The 11,082-nt window shown below is 39.0% G+C and overlaps 1 long non-coding RNA gene across 1 annotated transcript; it reads left to right on the plus strand.

The window, feature by feature from the left end:
* The first annotated feature begins 538 nt into the window (after positions 1–538).
* Positions 539–2,744, plus strand: LOC140700465 (uncharacterized). Its single transcript, XR_012078861.1, has 3 exons — positions 539–691; positions 2,267–2,350; positions 2,488–2,744. It is a non-coding gene; the product is annotated as an uncharacterized lncRNA (long non-coding RNA).
* Positions 2,745–11,082: the final 8,338 nt, after the last annotated feature.

The raw sequence follows: 11,082 nt of genomic DNA on the forward strand, positions 1-11,082 counted from the left end.
TCATGAATTAATTTAACAAATTTTGATTCATGCATTATGTGCTAGGTATAAAATTGTCAACAAGGTAGACATGGGCTTGCCTCTCCTGAAGCTTGCATAATGCTGGAAGGTTGGGGCGGAGTGTTGGGGGCATAACAAAGGGAGGTAAGAGTGAGGGATGTGTCCATGGATATGCTGCGGAAAAATGTGTTACAGCTCAGTGTTACAGCTCAGTTGTGACAGCAACCTGGATCCGGGCAAGAGACCAAGCAGCACTTGGAGAGTTGGAGAACTCAGGTTTATTACACCAGCGGGCCCAGAGGAGTTAACACTCCAAGCTCTGGACACCATCTGTAGGTTTACACAGGCCTTTTATAGGCTGCCAGTTTTACACTTTGTGACATCGTATGCAAATAAAGTATAACAGAAATTGACCAACCAGGAACAAGCTTTGTAGAAATAGACCAATCAGGAGTGAAGGAAATAACCAATCAGAAGTGAGCTCAGGGAACCAATAGAATTTTAGGAGTAAGTAAGCCGGTTCAGACGCAAAAAGTGAGATAGAGCCTCTGGGCCAGGGAACCGGATGGTGCCGGCAGGAGAGTAGTGGCCCTGCTTGGGGGTCCTGCCAGTCTTTTTATAGGGCTTCCCACCTCAGATACAGATAAGTAAACAGGCAATTACAGTACAGGGTCTTAAGAGCCTTGGTAGGGTAAGTTTCGGATCCCATGGGGATACATAGGGAGGGGCATATAACCCCAACTGAGGGAATCACAGGGAAGCTTTTAAGAGGGTAGTTATACCTAAGGTGAGATGCAAAAAAATGAAAAGCAAGTTGACTTATGATATTACCTATCAAAGTAGAAGTCTAGAAAAAAGTCAAGGTTTGTTAATTCAAAATATAGTTTAAAAATTGAAAATTGATTTCCTATTTTCTTGTAAGATACAGACATATTTTATCTTATAAGAGCATTATAAGGGATCTTTAAATGGATGATTTCATCATTCACATGTTAAATGGTTCTGAATTTCACAACCTTTTCCCATCTAAATCAAAATGGCACCACTTTTCTTTCTTCCCAGAAAATTAATTTCAGTATTTGCCAGATCTGGGCCCTGCTTGAGGACAACATTATCACGCATATCACAGTGAGAGAAGACGATTGACATTTGTTTACTATATACGAAATATTTATTGAGCACTTACTATGTACCAGGCAGTGTTCTATGGGCTGGAGATACAACAGAGACCAAAGCAATGTCTTTGCCCTCATAGTACTCACATCTAGTGGGGAAGATAACTAAAAAATAATTTAATGTGTGAAATGCCAGGTAGGGATAAGTATCATGAAAGAAGGCAGAGAGTTTTGGGGTGGGAAGAAGCTATTTTTGATAGAGTCATTAGAGAAGCTCCTATAATGAGATGACAACTTAGCAGAGACCTGAGTGAAGTGTAGGAGTGAGCCACACAGTTCTCTGGAGAAAGAGTGTTCCAGGTAGAGGGAACAGCAAGTGCAAAGGCTCTGGGGTAGGAATATCCTGTATTTAAAATTGGCTGCCAGAAGACTGGTTGAAAGTGATGTGGTGGGATGAGAAATAACATGTGAATCTGGCACTTTTAAGAGGAGAGAGGAAGAAGTCTCTTAACTTTCAAATCTCTGTAAAGGAGCTTCAAAATTATGCTTTAAAGAAAGTAACCGTTCTGTCCAGAGTCTAGATCATTGGTTCATATATTCCAGAGTATTTTTATTTCTGTTTATTTATTTCTGTTTCTGATGTTTCATAAACCTCAGATAGTCCTCTTCTGCCTTCACCTTCTTCTGTTTGTTTGGATAGATGTCCAAAAACAGGAGGATAGGTATTCTTCTTATAATCACTGCTTTCCTTCTCACATTATCTAGACATATTCCAATCCTACCCAACTCTTCAGCTTAGCTGAGGTTTCCCACTCTGTTCCCACACTCTTCATAGATCAGGAACCCAAGGATCAGAGTGGTTAAGCAATCTGTATTAGTCAGCTAAGGCTGCAGCATTAAGATACTATAGACTAGGAGGCTGGAACAACAGAAATTAATTTTTTCACAGTTAAGGGTGCCAGCATGGTGGGGTTTTGGTGCAAGCCCTTCATGGCTTGCAGATGGCTGTCTTCATGCTGTGTCCTCACATAGCAGGGAGAAAGAGAAAGCTCTCCAGCGTCTTGTCTTATAAAGGCATTTATGCCACTATGAGGGTCCCACCCCCATGACCGTCTCTAAACTTATTTACCACCCAGAGATCTTATTTTCAGATTCCTTCATAATGGGGATTAGGGCTTCACCATGTAAACCTAAGAGGAACACAGTTCAGTCCATGGGACTGCCCAAGGCACATGGTGAGTAAGTGGAGAGTCTGAGACTCAAGCTTGGGCTTTTAGTCTTCATGTTCAGTGCTGTATAACATTGTTACATTTTTACAAAACAGGTGGTTCAATGATTAGTAGAACTGATTTCACTTCCTTTGAAATACTAGACAAAGCAGTGACTTATGCCTAAATGTAAGCATCCAGAGAAGGAGAGAGGATGAGGGGAGACCTGTACTCATCAACTGCCAAGAGGAAGAGCTTAAATGCTGGGTGTATGATAGGATCATCCGAAGTACACGAATCAGTTAGGTCAGTTTTGTAAGTTATCACATTGTTGTTTTTGCTCGCTACAGCTAGAATAGAACAAAATTCCACCACAACCACGTCTAATTTGAGCCCTGATCTTCAAAATGTTTACTCTTGTAAAGCCTATGTTAAAAGATATCTTCCAGAGAAAATACATAAATTGGACTTCATTAAAGTGAAAACTTTTGTGTATCAAAGGACGCTGTCAACAGAGTGGAAGGGCAACCTATGGAATGGAAGAAAGAATTTGCAAATCATATATATATAAAATAAGCAAGGAAATGTAAAGAACAACATAAAAAGTCAACCCAACTGGAAAAATGGGCAAAGAACTTAGACATTTCTCCAAAGAAAATATACAGATGACCAATAAGCACATAAAAAGATGTTCAATACCACGAATCAGTAGGGAAACGCAAATCAAAACCATAATGAGATACCACTTCACACCTATTAGGATGACTGTTATTAGGAAAAAAATCCAGAAAATCAATGTTAGTAAGGACATGAAGAAATTGGAACCCTTGTGCGCTGTTAGTGGGGATGTAAAATGATTCAGCAGCTGTGGAAAATGGTATGGTAGCTTCTCAAAAAAACCCCCATAGATTACCATATGATCCAGCAATTGTACTTCTGGGTATATATCAACTGAAAGAAGGGACTTGAACAGGTTATTTGTACACCTATGTTCACAGCAGCATGATTCATAATAGCCAAGAGGTGAAAGCAATCCAAGTGCACACTGACAGATGAAAGGATAAACAAAATGAGGTATAAACAAGCAATGGAATATTATTCAGCCTTAAAAAGGGAAGAAACTTCTGACCCATGATATAATATGATGAACTTCAAGGACATTATGCTAAGTGAAATAAGCCAGGCACAAAAGGACAAATACTCTGTAATTCTACTCGTGTAAGTTAGCTGGAGTTGTCAAATTCATAGAAAGAGAAAGTAGAATGGTGGTTGTCAAGGGCTGGGGGGAGAGAGGGACACGAAATTGTTCAGATTTGCAAGATGAAAAAGTTCTAGAGATTGGTTTCACAACAATGTGAATATATTAACACAACTGATCTGTACATTTCAAAATGTACAATAAATTTTATATTGTGAGTATTTCACAGGAAATAAAATTAAAGAAAAAGATAACTTCATGAAGAACAGTACTTCAGTGAACAAGCAGATGATGCCCAAATCTGAATTAGTTGATATTAGGAAAATGAAAAGGATAATTGGCTGTCATGATTCAGCTTCATTAGCAAAACTAGAGTTCTTAAATCCAACTTAACACAATAACTGGGTCATTTTTCAAATATGAAGCCTAACTGCATGAGCTTTCATCTTTTACTGAAGGCTAAGAAGGAGGAATAACAGACAGTTGGTTATCATCTGATACTCCTACTTTCTTTGCATCTTCATTAATTGTAGCAAGAAAGAAAAACCTGTCTTTATTTTTAGCATAGCAGTAGCTCTGCCAGTTTTGTTTAACTGTCTAGATTCTTCATTTCCCTCTAGTGTCTTTTTTTCCTTTAAAAATTGTTTTAAGTTGTGTATGTGTTTTTTTTATTGAGGTATAGTTGATGTATATTATTATATAAGTTACAGGTGTACAACATAGTGAATCATAATTTTAAAAGGTTACATGCCATTTATAGTTATTATAAAATATTGGCTGTATTCCCTGTGCAGTACAGTGTATCCTTGCAGCTTATTTATGTTATACGTAGTTTGTACATTTTAGTCCTCTACCCCTATCCTGTCCCTCCCCACTTCTCTTTTCCCACTGGTAACCACTGGTTTGTTCCCTGTATCTGTGTCTGTTTCTTTTTGTTATATTCACTAGTTTATTGTATTTAGATTCCACATATAAGTGATATCATACACTATTTGTCTTTCTCTGTCTGACTTCTCTCACTAAGCATAATACCCTCTATGTCCATTGATGTTGCAAATGGCAAAATTTTGTTCTTTTTAATGGCTGAGTAGTATTCCATTGTATGCATACCACGTCCTCTTTATCCATTCATCTGTTGATGGACACCTAAGTTGCCTCCATATCTTGGCAATTATGTATAATGTTGCCATTAACACTAGGGTACATGTATCTTTTCAAATTAGTGATTTTATTTTCACTTTTTCCAGATATATACCTAGAGGTGGAATTACTGGACCATATGGTAGTTTTATTTTTAGTTTTTTGAGAAACCCCCTCTAATGTTCTTCATGTAGTCAATGTGAATTTATTCAAGTTTGACTAGATGTGATGGTCAGTGGTTCCATGCAGGTTATTCGGTTTGCTCCTCTAGGTAGACTTAGCCTTTCCCTGCCGTGCTTTCTGCTCCAGGAAGAGGTGATTATGGACTGCATCACTCTCTGACTGCTAGAAGGATTTGGCCATTGGGAGGCAGCAACAGGAGATCAGAAGATGGGAAGAAAGCAGTGGGCTCTTCCTTGTCTGACTGCTCCCTGTCTCGCCATGGTTTGGTGTTGGCCAAAATCTCTATCTACCACCACAGTTCCTGTGGGGCAGCTCCACTCCCTTGACTATAGCCCTCACTGCACCTGGTATCACCATTTCTCTCCTCTGCCCTGTGAAAGCCCAGGGGAAGGAATAGTTAGCTTCCCGTTGTTGCTAGTCTCTGTGAGCAACTCAATCCCTTCTTGGTTTCCTTAACTCTGCCCCAATCCTGGAATAATCCCTTTCTATGTTTGTATGTAGGGGAAAAAAAAAGCATGCCATTTATTTCCTTCCAAGACTCTGATACAGCCACTCATATGCCACCAACACCCAGATTGATCTGATGATCTTATGTCCCCAATAAATAATGATCTGCCCAGAGAGAGGAGGCTAAAGGGCCAGGTTTTTGATGACAGCTTGATGTGCATATCTCTGAAATTCACTTATTATATGCAAAACATCTAGCACTGTGCCCACCCCACAGTAAGTTCTCAATAATGGTTGTTATTATTATTGTTGTTGTTGTATTGTCATTTTAATAGCCAAAAGATGGCAACCACTGTCTCTATTTATTTATTTATTAAGAAGACCAGCCTTATTTAACTGCTGCTATTTTCGTTCATTCTTATGGAGGGCTTAACATGTGCCAGGTCATTTCGTGGCTTTACCTCCTGTAAGCGTCAGAACAGCTCTATCATGTAAGTACTACAGAATTATTATCAGTGTCTTACAAACCTTCAGTAGCACAAGTGATTTGCCCAAGGTCACACAGAGAGTGAGTGAGCTGAGATTTGAACACACATGGCTGGTTCCAGAACCTGTGCTTTTATCAAGAAAACCACAGAATGCCAAGATAAGATAAACTCGGTCCCTCTCATCTCAGAGCTGGAGGAGGAAACAGGCCTTAAGGAAGTAATTACAAATACGATGCATATTACCAGGAAGACTGGATCTCATCTGGAGAAAGTGACATTTCAGCTGATAACTGAGAGAAGGAATCAGATACAAATGATGCCGGTCAGGCCTCTCACCTACAGAGCTGGGAGCAGGTTGAGGTAAGGCTGTCTATGTCTTCTTGGATTCCTCCCGCAGTACTTAGCATCTTGCCCTGGACAACGTCTACACTAACCAGTATATTTCTTCACTCTGTGGAAAGAAAGATAACTTAGTTTCTTCCCTATTGCTGACTGCTTCTGGTAGAAATATTGCCTGATAATTGTTTGTAAACCAAAGCCTCCGTGGTGCCTGTGAGGTCCCAGAACAAAATTCTCCCCTCAGTTACCTCAAAGTGACATCCGCTAATATGAACAGAAGCCACATGTATTTACTTGAAGGGAGAATTTGGTCGACAGGATATTGAAGGGTAATTGATGACGATTCCAGTCCCTTCAAGTGCGCGTTTTGTGTCTATAATCATTGTTTTAGAAGATCATATGCCACGTGAATTAGAGGCTGTGGAGTCCGAGCCCCCTCCACGTTTTGGCAGTTGTGCATTCCTTATCCTGTTCTCCAGTTACTTTCTTTTCTCAGACTAACTCTGTGCTGTTGTTATTTTTTCTAATATCTCATTTTCCAGGTTTAAAAACAAGCGCTAAAGCTTAAGGGATGTTTTAAGATGGAAGTCCTCACTGAATTAAATTTTAGGGGAAAAAAAAATACCTTGCCAAATAAAATTACTCCCTGAAGACCTTCCCAGTTGGAGGGGTGGTCTACCCAGAATGGCCCGGCTGGGGGTCTGTCTGCAGCTGACCCCGGGGAGCCACCTCGCCTTGTGAGTCAGTTCTCTATTTTCTTAGCACCAGGCTCAGGAAGGAAATGTTGTTGTCTCCTGCTTAGGCTGTGGTTTGGGATCTGTGAATCATCTGGGTATCCTTCTGCATGTTAAAAAGTATTTCAAACAAAGAATGAACTTGCAAATGTTTAGTGACTGAAAGCTACAAGCATAGGCTGAGATGTATCAAAACAAAAATCTTATTTTTGTTCTTATCTGCCTCCAACTTCATTTACTTTTTTTCTCCTTTATCTTTTCTTCTCTGTCTCCTCCATCTTTTCTTCTCTGTCTCCTCCACTTATATTGTATGATGGAAAAATACCAAGTGCAAAGTTTGGAAATGGAAGTTCTAGATGCAGTTCTGCTATTGATTTGGGTGTCAGAGACAAATCACCGAACTTCTTTTGGGCCTGATTCTTTCTTTTGTTCAACAAGTATTTGTTGAAAACTTATCACAAGCACTGTTTTACTGGGGATTCAGTGGTGAAGGAAATACAGACAGTTCCTACTCTTGTGAAGCTGACATTCCAGTAGGAAAACGAAATGTGGCCACAAAGAGACAGGAACCCAACCTCGTAATGTGAGGTCAGACAAATTATCCACACTTCTGTGTGTCTCTGGCGTCTTTGTCTATGAAACTGTGTAGTATTATATAACTTTAAAGCATTATTTGAAATGGAGCACTCCAAAGGATCTAGAATGGCCAGGATGATACTTTAAAAGAAATAAATTGGAGAACTTATTCTCCCTGATTTTAGGACTTACCATAAAATATACAGTAATCAAGACAGTGTGGTCGTAAGCATAAAGATAGATGTATGAATGGATGCAACAGAGTTGAAAGCCCAGAAACAGACCCACACTGACGCGGTCAACTGAGGTTTGATAAAGTTACCAGAGTAAGAAGTAGTCTTTAATAAGTCGAGCTGGAATAACTGGATGTCTACATTAAGAAAGGTACCTAAACCTTTTCCTCACAACATATACAAAATTTAAGTTAAAACAGATCATCGGCCTAAATCTAAGAGCTAACACCATAAATCTTTTAGAAGAATTTAGGAGAAAATCTCTGTGACCTTGAATTAAGTAAGTTTCTTTCATAGGACACAAAAAGCATGGGTCATAAAAGAAAAGCTAGTAAATTGGACTTTATAAAGATTAAAACATTAGTTTATCAAAAAACGCAATTAAGAAATGAAAAAGTGAGACATTAATAAAGATAAAATACCTGTAAGGCATATATTTGAAAAGGTCTTGTATCCAGACAACATAAAGTTCTCTTATAACTTAATAATAAGGAAATAATCCAGTAATAAAATGAGAAAAAAAATATTTAAATAGACACCGCACAAAGGAAAATACATGGATGGTCAAAAAGCACATGAAAAGATTCTCAGCATCGTTGGTAATCAGAGAAACGCAACTTAAAACCACAATGAGGTAACACTACATCCACACTAGAATAGATAAGATTTAAAAGACTGACAATAACAAGAGTTGGTGAGAATGTGGAGCAACTGGAAATCTCATACAATGCTGATGGGAATGCAAAACCATACAGCCATTTCGAAGAGTGAAATTTCTTAAAGTGTTAAAATACACTTACCATGCAATCTAGCACTTCCACACTTAGGTATTTACCTAAGAGAAATGAAAACATATGTCCACTGAAAGACTTGTACATAAATATTCACAGTATCATCATTTTATAATAGTCCCAAACTGGAAACAATCCAAATGCCCATCAACTGTTGTATATATAAAAAGAAAATGGTGATATACAATGGAATTAGTAACAACTAAAAGGAACAGAGTGCTGATGCAACATTGATGATTCTCAAAAGTATCTATATTATATATATATATACTAAATTTAAAAAGTCAGAAAAAGTACCATATATACTGTTTTGTATGATTCCATTTACACAAAATTCTAGAAAAGGCAAAACTATCACAACAATAACACATCAGTGGTTTCCTGGGGCACAACATAAGGATGAGGATTGAATGCCAAGGGGTATGAGGAAAATTTGGGCTGATGGATGTGTGCTAAAATGTGATTGTAATGGTGGTTGGATGACAATACATTTATAAAATTTGTTCACAGCTAAAATTAGTAAGTTATGTATAAATTATATCTCAACAAAACTATAGAAACTGTTAACTCAGAATAAATGCTCCAAGCTTATAAAAACCAGCATATTTTAACAAGGCAATATTTTGGCAGTTACAGAGGACAAAGGCAGAGTTAGAAAGCAACAGGAGAATTTTTGAGGTTCATCCAAGGAGAACTTCCATTCGTAATAGAACCCCAGAAATCCTAGGCAATATAGCACCCATCTTGGGATACTGTCTGAAAGCACAGGCAGAAATGTCAGGCACCAGAAATAGGTGTCTTATCACCCACACAGAAATCTCTGTCGGAGTCCACGGGCTGTAGCTTCACTGCTTTATCTGGCCAGATAAGCTCTCAAGAGTTTCTCCCCATCTGCTCCCTGGAGGCCTGGAGGTGAGAGGGCAGAAAGTGTTGAACAGTCCAGCCTTCCTGGTCTGGGTTTGACTTGTTGACATGTAATGTGTCCTCTTAACTGTGGAATTTCTGCAGCTTTTCGGCCACTCATGGTGTTTCTTCTTGGAACATCACATCTTATAGTCCCTTTGAGGGTTCTGTCACTGCATGTTCTATCTGAGGCTTAGGTATTTCCTGTGGTGCTGATTTCTTGGGGACATTAGCATCTCAAGCAGTAGAGAGACAAGGTTCTACTGGGCGTAATGAACACAAGGCTTCTCTGCGAAGATCCTCCAAACCTAAGCTCATTTCCCTCTCCTCAATCTCTCAACCCAATTTCATTCTTTAGTCTACCAGCTTTCTTCCCTTCCAGTGTTCAGTCGGTGTGATCTCTCCCAGGAAGTGTGGGTGAAGAACGTGACTTCTCCCTGAAACTCTTCCTGTCTGAACAAGCATTCATTGCTTCTTTCCACATACATAGGTCCATAGTATCACAAATTATTAAGAGCCTAAAAAGACTTTCCAGAAAATTTAGATCACTGTTTCCCAAAATACCTTCCTCAGAACTGAGGGGTATGAATAGATAGTTGCCCAGTGGAAAACAGATTTCACGATCAATACGTTTAGAAAATGTCACTTAAACAGGTTTCTATATGCTGGATACCACAGGAAGGCTCAATGTGCTTACTTTGATAATGAGCATCTTAACACAGGACAGGGGGTTGGGGAGGGTTTGATGGGGATGTGATAATGCAGTGTTTGATCAGAGACTCTTTCTTCTCTCAGGCTGCAGAGCATCGCTGTCAAATAGAAATAGCCTGCAAACTCTGTCTGTAGTTACATACATAATTTAAAATATTCTGGTAACCACATTTTTTAAAGTGAAAAGAAACAGGTTGGCCTGATTTTTTATATAAAGTTTTTATTTATCTGTTATTTTTTAGAGCTGTTTTAGATTCTCAGCAAAATTAAGCAGGACGTACTGAGAGTTTCCTTATGCCCCCCGTCCCTGCAACACACAGCTTCCCATACTATCCTCATTCTAGTGACATTTTATTTAACCCAATATAGAAAATTATTATTATTTCAACATTAATTAACCTAAAAATTATTAATGAGATACCTTACATGTTTTTTTCTGGATGCTGCCTTAGTTTTTACATTTTAAAATATGGCCCTAGCTACTTTTCAAGGGCTCAGCAGCCACACTTGGCTAGTGGCTACCCTATTAGTACGGAAGAGGTCAAATATCCCAAGGCACATAGTTTAGGAAATGCTGATCTAGTCACACACACTCGTCATACAGATAAAGTTGAAGAGCCCTGAAAGTTTGGAGTGGCTTTCCTGAGTTACAGGCCCAGTTGGTGTCAGAGGTGAGATCAGTACACAGGTTTTCCTGACCCTGATGGGGAGTTCTTTCCACTACATCATGACTCAAACACAATTATTTTTTTTTTTGGTAGGAGGGAGAATTCCAGCTTCCCTCCTTTGCTCCACAGGAGAACTATCTTCTATTCCTCCTGAAGTGAATCAGAATAGGTCTTAGTCTAGGGACAGAGAGGGCCTGAGTTTACAGTGACTATCCACAGCCTTTCATTCTACTGTGTGCTTCTTGGAATCTCTGGACTATCTCTTAGGATTTGCACAGTATCCATTCTTACTGGCATCAGAAGCTCTTTCAGGCCATAGTGCACTTGGATCCTCTACCACAGGATCAT

This window comes from Vicugna pacos, chromosome 12 (assembly GCF_048564905.1).
Source record: "Vicugna pacos chromosome 12, VicPac4, whole genome shotgun sequence".
Taxonomy (NCBI): domain Eukaryota; kingdom Metazoa; phylum Chordata; class Mammalia; order Artiodactyla; family Camelidae; genus Vicugna; species Vicugna pacos.